General features: G+C 38.2%; 1 protein-coding gene across 6 annotated transcripts in view; it reads left to right on the top strand.

The window, feature by feature from the left end:
• LOC107998375 (fasciclin-3) overlaps positions 1-12438 on the top strand; it is a 295808-nt gene that overhangs the window by 198231 nt on the left and 85139 nt on the right. The gene's annotated exons all lie outside the window — the stretch shown is intronic.

Raw genomic sequence — 12438 nt, 5'->3', positions numbered from 1 at the left:
ATCTAACTTCCGTCATTGGAAGTCGAAGGAAGGATTCTCGATCTCTCGCTCCTTTTTTTTCCCCCTCTTTTCTTTTTCTTTTTCTTTTTTTTTTTTCCATGCAAAATTACTCTTTCGTTCCTCTTGATCTTTCTTTCTGATCGTTACTCTCCATCGGTTTGCACGTCGTTTCGGATCAACCGATATTTTTATTTTGCGCCGATACGAATGGCTGACGCGAGATTGCCTCGCTTTCTCGTACACTTGGGAAATTAGAAAGGTTTGCAATTATTGATTTTCCTCCTTTTTTCCCATCCCCCTCCCTTCTCTTCTTTTTTCCCTTTTTCCCGTCCTGCCCACATATCGTTGCATCTTCTTCCCTTTTTCCCTTTTTTTTTCTTTTTTCTTTATTCAACGTTGTTCGCTTTTTGCACCCACGTTTTGCACTCTCTTCTCGAGGACACACGTTCGATCGACAGTGTACACTGTGAAAAGAAATCATAGGTTTAAAATTGACGGTCCATCGAGCTTCAACTTCCGTCCGGACGTGCTTGTTTCCGTCTACGTGTTTGCGTATCTCGGATGTGTTACTCGGGGCAATCGATTTCCCTTTTTCTTGCAAAGGGAAGTTATTAATTGCCGTGTCTTCGGTTTCCTGCTTTTTTTTGTTTTTCTTCTTTTTCCCCCTCTCTCTCTCTCTCTCTAGTCGAAGTGAAATAGATTTATAAAGCTAGTGAAACGATGTGGAAACAGAGTCGACGTCGAGTGGCTTGGAAAACTTTTTCTCCCCGACGAAGTTGAAACGAAGTATCGGAGAGAAATTGGTTTTTAAACGGGTGGTATTTAAAATTTTAATTGTTTGACGAGAAGTCGATGGCTCGTCGATGGCTTGTAGTTCGATTCCCTTTGTAACCCTATCGATTTCGAGTTGATTGTTGATTCTACTTTATTTTTGTCGTTATTTCGCGTATTTGTTTATTTATTTTTTTCCATCGATGGAAAAATTAGTAACTATTTTAATATAGAAATTTCCAGCGAAACAGTGGAACGCAAAATCGCGGTAGATTTTTTTACAATTTCACGTAAAATCATCTCACTTTGCATTCTCATTCAATTCGTGCCTATATCCGGTTAGTGACTGAAATTCAGCGGAACGACATTTTTTTTTCTTTTTTCTTTTTTTTAGAAAGCGCGCACAATTTTTAATGCAAAATACGAATTTTCGGTGGAAATTCATTATCCTTTGTAAATTCGGCCTTCACATTAATTCTATCCATTCTTGTTTTCATATATCACTTTTACGCAATCTGTAGTATCTCTCTAAAATACAGTTGGTAAAATGAAATTCATTCTAATAATTTTCACTTGTAGTTAGGACAAAATAATCTCTGATTTTGTGCGTTATAATTTTCATTCTTTTTTCCCCTCCTTTTTTTCTGAACGAAAGATATCGATAGATAATATTAAACGAATTGACGTACGAACAATATCCATCTTGAATGGCAAAGAAACCAACTTCTATAAAGAGTATAAAGAAGAGTATATATTTCGTACGGAAACGTTAGCGTTAAACCTTAGTTTTAATTTAGAGTAAAATATTTCACTAAAATATAAGTAAGTTTAATTTTATGTTACATTAAAGGATCCTTTATACGTGAAAATGTATATATGCTTGGGGTATACAAGAGTATGCATTTGCACAAAGGAACGGTCGAAAGAGCACCGTGAATGGGAAACCGGAGGAAATTCGAGATGCAGTTTCTGAAAACCGTGAAAACGACTCATCGAATAATGCTTAAATTCTATTTACGTATTCCTTCTGCTACTTTTATATAAATAATAAAACCTGAGCAAGATACGAAAAGTTGGAAAATTTATCGTATTATATCTCTATTCTGAAAAGAGAAGAATCAAAGGATGGAAAGCGAATCGTAACAAGGGAGTTAAAAAAAATCTGCTTTATAGAAATATTACAATTTATGTTGTATAATATCGGAAAAATGTAAAAGCGAGGAGAAAACTTATCGTTTTAAATCGATCGTGTTTCAACCGAAGGGAGAAATTTAGAGTTTGTGTATGCCAATTGTTACTACTGTATCGAAACATTAAAAAAAAATGAAGAGAAAAAATATTTATCGTTCCAAGTCGATTGTAATTCAGCCAAAGTCGAAAACTTCAAAGCACCTCAAATAATACCTGTAACAACTGTTACTGTTACTGAAATCGTTAAAAATTGAAAAAAAATATATTTAACAACTTTCTAAGCTAAAGTTTTCCATTTAGTTTTCCACCAACTTTTCCATTTCTAAAAAACACGATAGAAATTCCATTCTCACCGCTATTTACAACATAGAATTTTTCAAACGAGAGAAATATCGATATCGTTCAAAACAATAGCCTCTAATCACCGCGAATTCGTTCCATCAAATTCTATTAAATTTTCCTTCCATCGAACGAAGTTCTATTTTCAACCAAAATCGTACATAAAAATCATACACAAAAAGATATTTAAATAATCGAAAATCCATAAATTAGTACCCTTTCCTCTTATCCCGAAAACAGAAAATCGACCGCGAAACTATTGAATCCGCGTAAGCAGCTGTCTCTCAGAGTTCTAAATACGGAATTGTGGTAATAGGTGGCTATCATCGCGGAAGTCGGCGACGTCTCCATGGAAGTCGATTGTCCAATTACGCGATATCCGATTCTAAGCTTTCCGCCGTAAATTACGCGGAATAATATCGTTCGCGATAATGGTTGATAATCGAGTTATAGCGTGCACGAGAGGAGGGAGGGGGGTGAAAAGGAGGGAGAGAAGGAGGCGCCACTATTGAATCACGGGACCGTTACACGGAATAATGGACGCCGCCCGGGAAAATTTTGCAACTTGGACGACCATCGAGCGTGACGTATCGAAAACCATGATGGCCAAGAGATGTATTTTCGAATAAATATTATGCGAACATTATATCGTGATGTAATCGGATAAAAGAAAAAAGAAATTTCGATATTTTTATATGTATAGAAAAATTAAATCGTAACGATATTTCGATTTGATATTTGCGAAAGAAATTGAGGGAATAAATTGTGGCGAATTTCGCGAATTTCGTCGCAAGTGAATGGAACGTCGCGTCAGGCATTAAACAACGACCGAGATTCCTCGGTCAAGTGGTCAATTTTATACACGTTCCGTTCACGTTCGTCCAGCAAATTGGTTCTTAAAATATTCAACGAGTACAATCTGTTACCAGCTGGAAGGGAGAGGAGACGGCCAACAAAAAGCTCGTTGAACGATGTAATTATTCGCGGGCGGTGGTGCAGCCGTTCGCAGCGGGTAGTCAAGCTTCTTCCATCCCTCCATCCACTTCTCCTCTATGGAGTGGTTCAGAATTTAAGTGGCTGTGTAACGGGCGTGTGGCCCGCCGCAACGCACCAACTTTCGCCATGTGTGCTGATTTAACGACTACAAGTATCTCGTATAATCCAAAGTTCGATCGTAACGTGGACGGTCTTACGACTTTTAATTCCCGTTTCATCCCTTCTCGCGCCACTTGTTTCACCGTGTAAAAAAAGGAAAAGAAAGAAAAAAGGAGAGAAACGAAGGAGAACAGTGTTCCCTGTCCTGCGTCCGCGACAAGATCGCTTTGAAACAGTAATAAAGGAAAATGGAGAGAGGATAAATCGACTTACTTCTATCGATTCTATATTTTCCGTTTGCCCGTGTTCCTTTTAGCCTTTACCTTTCTTCCTCTCGATTCTCTTAACTCGGATCATTGAAAAGAAAGGGTTGAGAAGGTATAGCAATTAGTGGGAAGCATTCGAGAGATCGATTTCTTTTAGCATTTGAGAATATTGGCACAAAGTTCGTGTGTATTCTCCGTTTGGACGATATCTTGCCACTACTCTCAATAATAAAAATAAAAAAAAAAGAAGGAAGCTCAGCAGTTTCTTAAACGAAACGAGAAAAGAAGAAGAAGAAGAAGAAAAGAACATCGAGCAGCAATAACTCCGTTTCCCCCGCCCTCGCGAAACAGATTTCCCTTATCCGCCTTATCGTGGTGCAACGACGCAAATGAGACGAAACTGTCAAAGATAAAACTAAGAGCCCCGAGGAGCGAAGGAATTCTTTCATTCCCCCTCGTGGAAACGCTCGATGCCAAGAAAACACGGAGTACTCCGACTCGCGGCTGGTTGACTTGACGAAGACAGAGCAACGACTTCCGGCTCCAACGCAAAGAACGTTTCCCAACTAGACGCGGGCTGTTAGTACTGCTGCGAGTACTATCTAGCATCTTCCACTTTGTGCCCGCACCGGTAAAGAGCCGTGCTTCCTCATAAAGGAAATGCTCCCTCTCCTCCACCTTTCTTTTCGTTTCCACATTTCCTTCTCTCTCCCTCTTCCTCCACGAGCGACCACTTCGACGATTCCAAGAGAATTGTTGTCGTTTCCCCGTGGCCATGCGGGGGAGATGCGTGCGAATGAACGCGCGTTTCCTTTTACGATCTTGTGGACGTTTCCTTTTGGTTATAGTTGTTCGTAGAGAAACGATGATACGTTTGATTCGTGAATTTCGAAGGAAGAAGTCGAAAAGTGCGACGTATGAATTATTTTGCGTACGAGGAAAGTAAGAGAATTTGTCTGGTAATTGAAAATTCACTAAGAAACGACGATATTAATTATTAACGGAACGTAGACGGAAAACGCGACAATCCGCTTCGAGCGTTCGAGACCGACTGCGTAATTCGTCCTCTTATGTTTATTAACAGCCGGCGTCGTAAATTTGCGCGTTTGACTTTGTTCCGTCGTTAATATTTACTTCGTTTAACTTTTAATTCTTCGCAGCGATCAAAATAAAATCCCTCTGTTCGCAATAAATATTGATAATCCGAATATAATGTATCAAGATTTAAATTTATTGAATACATTTATTCATCTTATCTCTCTCTCTCTCTCTCTCTCTCTCTCTCTCTCTCTCTCTCTCTCTCTCTCTCTCTTCTCGCTCGTTGTATAAAAACAAAAACCGTGGAATGAAAATTTCCCATCTCGATCGTATGAAACTCGAGAAAATGAAAGGATTGGTACGTTAAAACGCCAAGAGTCCGCGTTGTTGCCTCGGAGTCTGTCGGACTCCGGTGTTCGTATCCTTAGTGATGGCGAAATAAGTGGATAAGAACATTAGCGTAACATCCAGGCTAGATCTGCAGGAAGCTTAATGGCCAGTTTAAGAAAAAGCTTTTAAAGGAGAGGCAGAAACGTTACCGCTCATAAAATTTTAAAGCGATTTGTTCCTGTTCTACGCCCCGCTGCGGTCGAGTTTTATGCCGTGGCCCGCTACCACCTCCATTCTGCCTTCGTATTTCCGCTTACATCATGCGAATTCTAATGGTCCATCGGGATATTCCTCCTCCCCTCGTATCTTTTTCTTTTTTTCTTCAACTCTTTTACTATTCTCACTTTGTCCACTCCTCCATTTTTTCCTCCCCCGATTAATATACCCCGGAAAATCGTAAAACATCGGGAGAATTGTAGATCGATTTTTCACTTCCATAATGTTGGGGGAAAGGGATTAATTTTTAAAAATTGGTGTAAAAATTTAAAACAAGAATAATTAGGGATAATATAACGGACGAATATCGGTTTTATTATTTCGTTTGATTATTCCATCGAGGAGATTATGATTTTTAATAATTAATTGAATATGATAAAGATAGGATGATACGCATAGATTTGATTTTTCACAAAGACGTAAAATAAAAATTCATTTTATTGTTCCACCGTCAGCATATTTTTTTTTATGAACATTTTTACAATACTCGCGTTTTTTTTCCGAATCGTTTCTATAAATCGGTTTATATCTAATTCCTTTTTACGATCGAATTTTGAATCAATTCGACGAATTATCATTTCCACAGAATCTGAATGAATGAATTTTAATTGTAAATAAAATATTATATATATAAATAAAATATTCCTTTATGCTTGTTATTTTTTTTTTAAATATTAAACACCTTTACTTTTTATTTTCATCAAAAAACAATAATAATAATAATAATAAAACAATCTCCAAATTTAAAATCTTCTTGAAATCAAAAAAAATTACGTTTCTTCTATACAAGAGATGAAAGATGCAAAAGTTTCGTTTCGAGGAACGAAAACAACGCAATCGTCGCGAAAGACTCCAAAACGTGAAAGAAATGCGTTTTCTTTTTTTTCGTTAAAATTCAATTCGTAACCGTGTGCCGTGTTCCTGCGTAGTTTCGAAACTAATTCGCGCGTTACACGGGTCGAGAGCCATTACTATTTCCAGGTTGTTTCGGTAATTTCAGTCGAGTAGCTACTTACCTGCGCGAAGTTGAGCATGAGGGTGGCCGGTGTGTTTCAGTGATAAATTCCACGGTGTGTGGGGAGTAGGAGGGGATGAGGGCTCAACCGGTTTTAATTAGCGCGATCAGTCTGAGTGCGTGATCGTTGTTCGAATGCTTGGACGGGACTCGTCGATAATTCTCGACTTGGCAACGTGGCCAACCGATTACATTTATAACCTCGTATCTCGGAGTCGACGAGGTGCTTATGATGCTTGGATCTCATCGATCATACAATTTTCAATCGAATGTTACGGATATCGAGTTAAGAATCGATTTTTGACATTTGTCGAAGAGTTTAAATACGTGAACGAATTAAATCGCGACATTTGTTCGCGTCGAAAATTTGAAATGATTTTGTAAAATCAAAATAGGAAAGGAAATTTCTTTAGCGAAAAATTGTAGTTGTATATCTTTGTTACACGATGCAATTTCGTTTTTCATATTTAAATTCAAACAGTTTCGTACGGGGGGATAGAACTTTTCTGAAACCTCGACGATAGCGATCGATGTGTAGGGAATTGCTTCTTGACAGGTTTCCGAAACCTTATATTTTAATAAAATATAAAGCGAGATTGAACGTGCCGTTTATTGAACGGAAATTCTTTCGTCGTTTTCTTTTCGTCTCTCGTTTAATTAACTTTCAAATTATTTTCAATGTCGAAAATAAAATTATCACTATTACGATAATCGTAAAAATTAAACGCAATAACACTCGTTCCATCGATCGATTTTTCCTCGAAAAAAATTATCACGATTTCCTGATATTCTTTTGAGTACTATAACGCTTCCAACAGGATTTCCAGCTCAACCTTTGCGCCATTTCCACGTTGACGCGAAATCTAATTTCACCACTTAAACTATGGCGGGCGGGCGGGCGCACGGTTTCCTAGTCCTTGGTTTTTCAAAGCAACGCGAGCAGCACACGCGAGACCCCCCATGTATCAGACCGCCTTTCACGTAACCGCGACTCTCGACTCAAAGGATAAATGTCGGCCGGATACAAGCGGCGTTCATTAGCACTTACGAGGACATTAGACGGCAGCCAGTTTAAAGTCGAGTCTCGTCGTCCATTAGCAGCCCTATCTTTTGCATGTTGCGAAACGTGTATTAAGCCTCCGACGGCTGTCCCCCATTGCTACGAGTTTCACCAGTTTCAACGCGGAAAATGTAACACGTCTGCCGCCACGCGATTCGCCTAATTATCCAATGTTTCATATCTTTACACGCCGTCCCACGCTCCCCAAGAGTTCTCAGTTTTCTAAGGGACCCCTTTATAATACGACTTCTGAATGAACGACGTCTGATCAAAGAGCGGCCTCGCCACTGAACTACTCGAGGAGATGCCTTTCTTCGAATACCTACTTCACGATCTTTATCTTCTTTTTCGTTGATCGTTGATTATCCAACTTTATTTCATCTTTACGAGATATACCGAGATATAAAGTTAATTTCTATATAAATTTTTATTTTTGAATGAAGATGGTTTCGTTTTTCCCTTTTTTGAATGGGAAGCATCCGTGGAAGAGCGCTATTATGAATTTTTAATCGAAACCGAATCGTTTTGAATGGCTAATTTTATTTCTTAATCTTAATTTCTCTTTCATTTCTTCGCGATACACCGTGATCTTCTCGATGACTGATGATTTTCTACGATGATAACTTAATTTTTTTTTTTGTTTTTATTTTTCGAGCGACCAAACCACCGCCTCTACCACTGGATTCTCGATTCTTCGTAACCGTTCGAACGAATCCGTCGTTACGAATATTAATTTTACATTTTACATAGGAATTTACATAGGAATATATTATGGCTTATCGGCGAGCGTGCAGTTCGAAATAAATTGTTTTCAACCCGTTGGCTGGTTGTAAAACGATGAATCCTTTTCGTGATACAGGAAACAGGATAAACGAGGGATTCGTATTAATTGTACCGTGTTTCAATTAAATATCAATGAAACCCCGTGCGGGTTTGTCAATTATTTATACAGGGCACGGTTAGGGCAACAACGAGGGAGGGGGCGACATTTCGTTAAATATTGAATTTGACGCTTAAAAACAGTTCCGGCGAAAATTTATATTTAATAGCGGGGATAGCGTTGCAGCGGTCTTGATGGTGGTTTCGTCTATGCAACGCACAACGCGCGTACGTTCCCTGTATTCATTATTCGATTGAAATATTGATGTAATCCGACGAGTAAAAGTGAGCACCGCGGATACAAAATGAATACTGCAGAAAGATAGAAATGGCGTTTACACTCGTGGCGGATGGATTTGCCTTTTTTTTTTCTTTTTCCTTTTTTTTTCCTTTTTCGGGAAAATGAAACGAGAATTCTCGTCTCCAAGGATGATATTTTTGACTTGTGTATATATTTTTAAAATATCCAACAACTAACTCGAAAATAAAGTTCTCTATAACTATCGTTTCTCATCGTTAACAATAATTGAATTATATTTAACGTAGAGGTTTAATTAATTACTTCTGCCTATTCATCTCCTAATAACGTATCATAAACTCGATGAAACGAGCTTTAATTGGATAAATTTCTACGTTATGATGCATTAACAAGAAATTTTAATTATGCGTTATATTCTATATGAAAATTCCAAAAGCACCCTCCCTCATTAGTCCCTCGTGATTATCTTATTTCATTTTCGGGTTGAAAATGTTCTCCAAATTGTCTAATGTTCCATTGTAATATCAAAGTCGAACTCGAATCATAGGATGCAAAATTGTTCAACTCGAGAGAGAGAAAAAAAATAATCTTTCGCAATAAACTTGTCAATCGATTGCTCTTCTATCATACTCTGCTCAATCAATCTTTGCACTAGTAGCAAAAAAAAAAAAAACGAGCAAAGTCCACTCGTTTTTTTCCTCGTGAAACTGTATTAACAAGTACGAGCACGCTATTTTCTCGAAGGCAGAGTTCACGAATCCATAAAGATGACTGTTGAAAAATATTCGTGTCACGAGCCGCCAACATCGCGCATTATTCGTGAATAAGAAAACTCGAAGATCGAACGAAGAAAAAAAAGGGGGAGAGGGGTTACGAGGATCGTTTAAAATTATCCTCGATCTTTCGTTTCGATTGATTCGATCTTGAACGATCGATGAGCAATTCCTTGAGAGGGCAAACTCGAACAGCAAAATTCGCGTGATTCGATCTGCAATCGAGAGCAACGCCTTTGTTGCGGGCAAACATTCGGTTTAATTCGGCGAGAATGGCGGACAAACGTTTGCACGGGATTTAATTGACAATGGGACGCCGGCTGTTTGAGGATATCGAAATGCGTGGCGCGATGAACTGGCGAAATGTGCATAATACGCCGGATGTTTGCTCTGCTGCGTCATTGTGGATTCTGAGGGGATGGTGTATGATAGTTGGCGAACGAATTTTCAGTTGAAAGACAAAAGAGAGATGGAGAGTGGAAATAATTTTTTTACGCGTTGTATCGAAATTTTATAAGTTCCTTTCCGAATTTATGAATTTATAAATAAATTACGTCAGATATTCGATATGTAGATTATATTATAACATAATAGACGATGATAATTCCTGAAATCGTGTTATTACTTGTAACAATAATAATTATTAATAACAATAATATATATTATTTGTTTCGATGAAGCATTATAATTAGTTAAATATCCAGTTACCAAATTAGATAAATAATGAAATTGATTAATAGCAATCCTCGAAATGGTGGAACCCGTGTAGAATTAATTGATTTTGAATAATATTACAGCGAATATATCCTAAGCAATGATACAAATGATTCGTAATGAGATCATGGATAAAATAAATATAATAGAACGGTGTGTACGTACGATTGACACCAATATATCGAACACCTTTTGAATCATTCGACAGTGTTTGAATAATGCCTTTATATTCTATCTCCGCTAAGTATCCCAAGCATATCTTTGTTCATCAAGGAAACGTTGTTCTTTGCTCATGGGATAAAGGTATCGTGATAAATCGTCCGCCTCTGTCTCGTATCAAAAACCCGCGAAGATGAGCTTTGGTAAAGGCCCGTCGTATCGACAACCCATTATAGGGTTCTCCATAAACTGCGGCGTGGATGCACTTGACTTAAGCGTTAAGCGTCATTAGCGCCATTATCTCACTTTATGGAAGGTGGGACGACGATGTGGGACGATTTGCTTCCCTTGATTATCTTACACGATCGCGTTCGATCGATCCACGATTTAGTTTCAACAAAATTGTATTTACTCGTGGAATATTTTGCCAATTGTTTTCCCAATTAAAAACACGTTACGAGTTGAATTCGATCCGCCATGAGAAATAGATCTCTTTAATTGGGATATTGAAAAAAATTGTCAAAAAAATTCCATCTTCGTTTTATTAATTTTAAGATGAAATGGACGTAAAATTATCGCGATACGGCAGTAAAATGTAAATATTGTCATTTATCCGTGCATGAGAGAATACAAAAAGTCGCGTGGTTGGAAGGGAATCGTCGTCGTGACGGAATTGAAAAATGGACGGAACGTGTTACGGAGCAGTAAACACAAGAATGAAAGTCGGTTTCCTTTTTCGTCTCGTCTCTCTCGACGTCGAACGTACTGGCCACCGGCCGGCCATCGCGCTTTTTTCCACCATCCCCGAGCTTACCGGGGGATCCTTTCTAACGTGAAAAATGAAGCTAAGTGCGATGTCGAGTAACAGGGCCGGTGGGAAAATGTTTAGGTTCCTGCCTATCATTTTAGTCGATTCAACGTGTTTCCCGTCTCTCCGCTTCTCGCTTCGATAATATAGAAACTATTATTCAGAAGATCACGGTGGATCGGTGTTTCGATAAGCTAGTTAAAAAAAAAAAAATTACTGATATTTGCCTCTTTAGATTTATCAAAGAACGTGATATGAAACTCGAAGAAAGAAGAATCTATCGAAGCAATCAAAGGGGAAAGCCGCGAATGAATTTGTATTTTTTTCAGAAGAAGATAAATTTCGTAGCGGAATTTTATTTTTTTTTTTCTTCGTTGAACGGAACTCGATGAATTAATTATACGGTAATCTTCCTCCGTATCTTCTTTGTCTCTATTTCCTTATGTCTTGATCTTCTTCACGGGAAGAAATTTCTTAGTTAATACGGTTCCTCTACCAATGAACGAATCGGTTTTAACGACGTGGCGGCGGGAAAAGAAGATTTTCATAAATTAAAAACTCATTTACGCTAACCTTACGGCGTATATAATTCCAGAAAATGGGTAATACGGTCGCGGCGTATAAAACCGCTCGATCGTTCCCGCATTAGCATTTTTATGGCCGACTTAATACGTGGATTTTGTAGTCCTCCCGATTATGATCCCTTCGAAACTAATTTGAACGTGACGGCCGGCTTTATGGAACGCCTCCAGTCACGAACCTCCATTAAATACTCAACTTAAGCACGTGTTTTTACAGACCGCCCACGCGGTTTTCCTGAATTAAGTGTTTCGCGGGTGAAAGATTTCCTTTCTTTCTTTTTTTTTTTCTTCTTCTTTTTTTTGGCGACTCCTCTTTGTCCAGTTATCTCTGTAACAAATTCGACTCGTTATTTCCACTTTCTCTGATTTATCCTTTCTCTTTATTCTTTATCTCGGCTCTTCGTTTTTACTCTCTCTCTTTCTCTCTCTCTTTCCGTCAGATTTATTTTCAAATTATTTTAATATCACGTATTAATCCGCGAGGGAAGAATTGGATATTCCTCCAAATGGTGCTCGGAACATTTGATGTGACGCAACTTCATCTTTTGGTAACTCCTCAAATACCGACCACAGAACATAAATTCAAACTTTGAACGTAGCCAACCACTCGTCGCTAAAACCAGCTCATCCAGCCGCAACTACTCTTGAATCGTTCTACGTTCCAAGTTCAGAATCACGCGGCCAACTCCAAGAATGGCGGCTAAGGAACAAAAGCCAAGAGTTAAAACGGTCAAGTCAAATTCGAGTGCAAAATATCGACGACGAGAAAATAAAATCGCAACCACTAACTTATTCCAATACCATATGTATACCTCGTTCAATGTAATTTATTTATATATATATATATATATCCTTGGATGAAAAAAATTTACACCACTTTTTTC

Source organism: Apis cerana, linkage group LG12, assembly GCF_029169275.1.
Source record: "Apis cerana isolate GH-2021 linkage group LG12, AcerK_1.0, whole genome shotgun sequence".
NCBI lineage: Eukaryota > Metazoa > Arthropoda > Insecta > Hymenoptera > Apidae > Apis > Apis cerana.
This window is presented reverse-complemented; position numbering and strand designations above follow the sequence as displayed.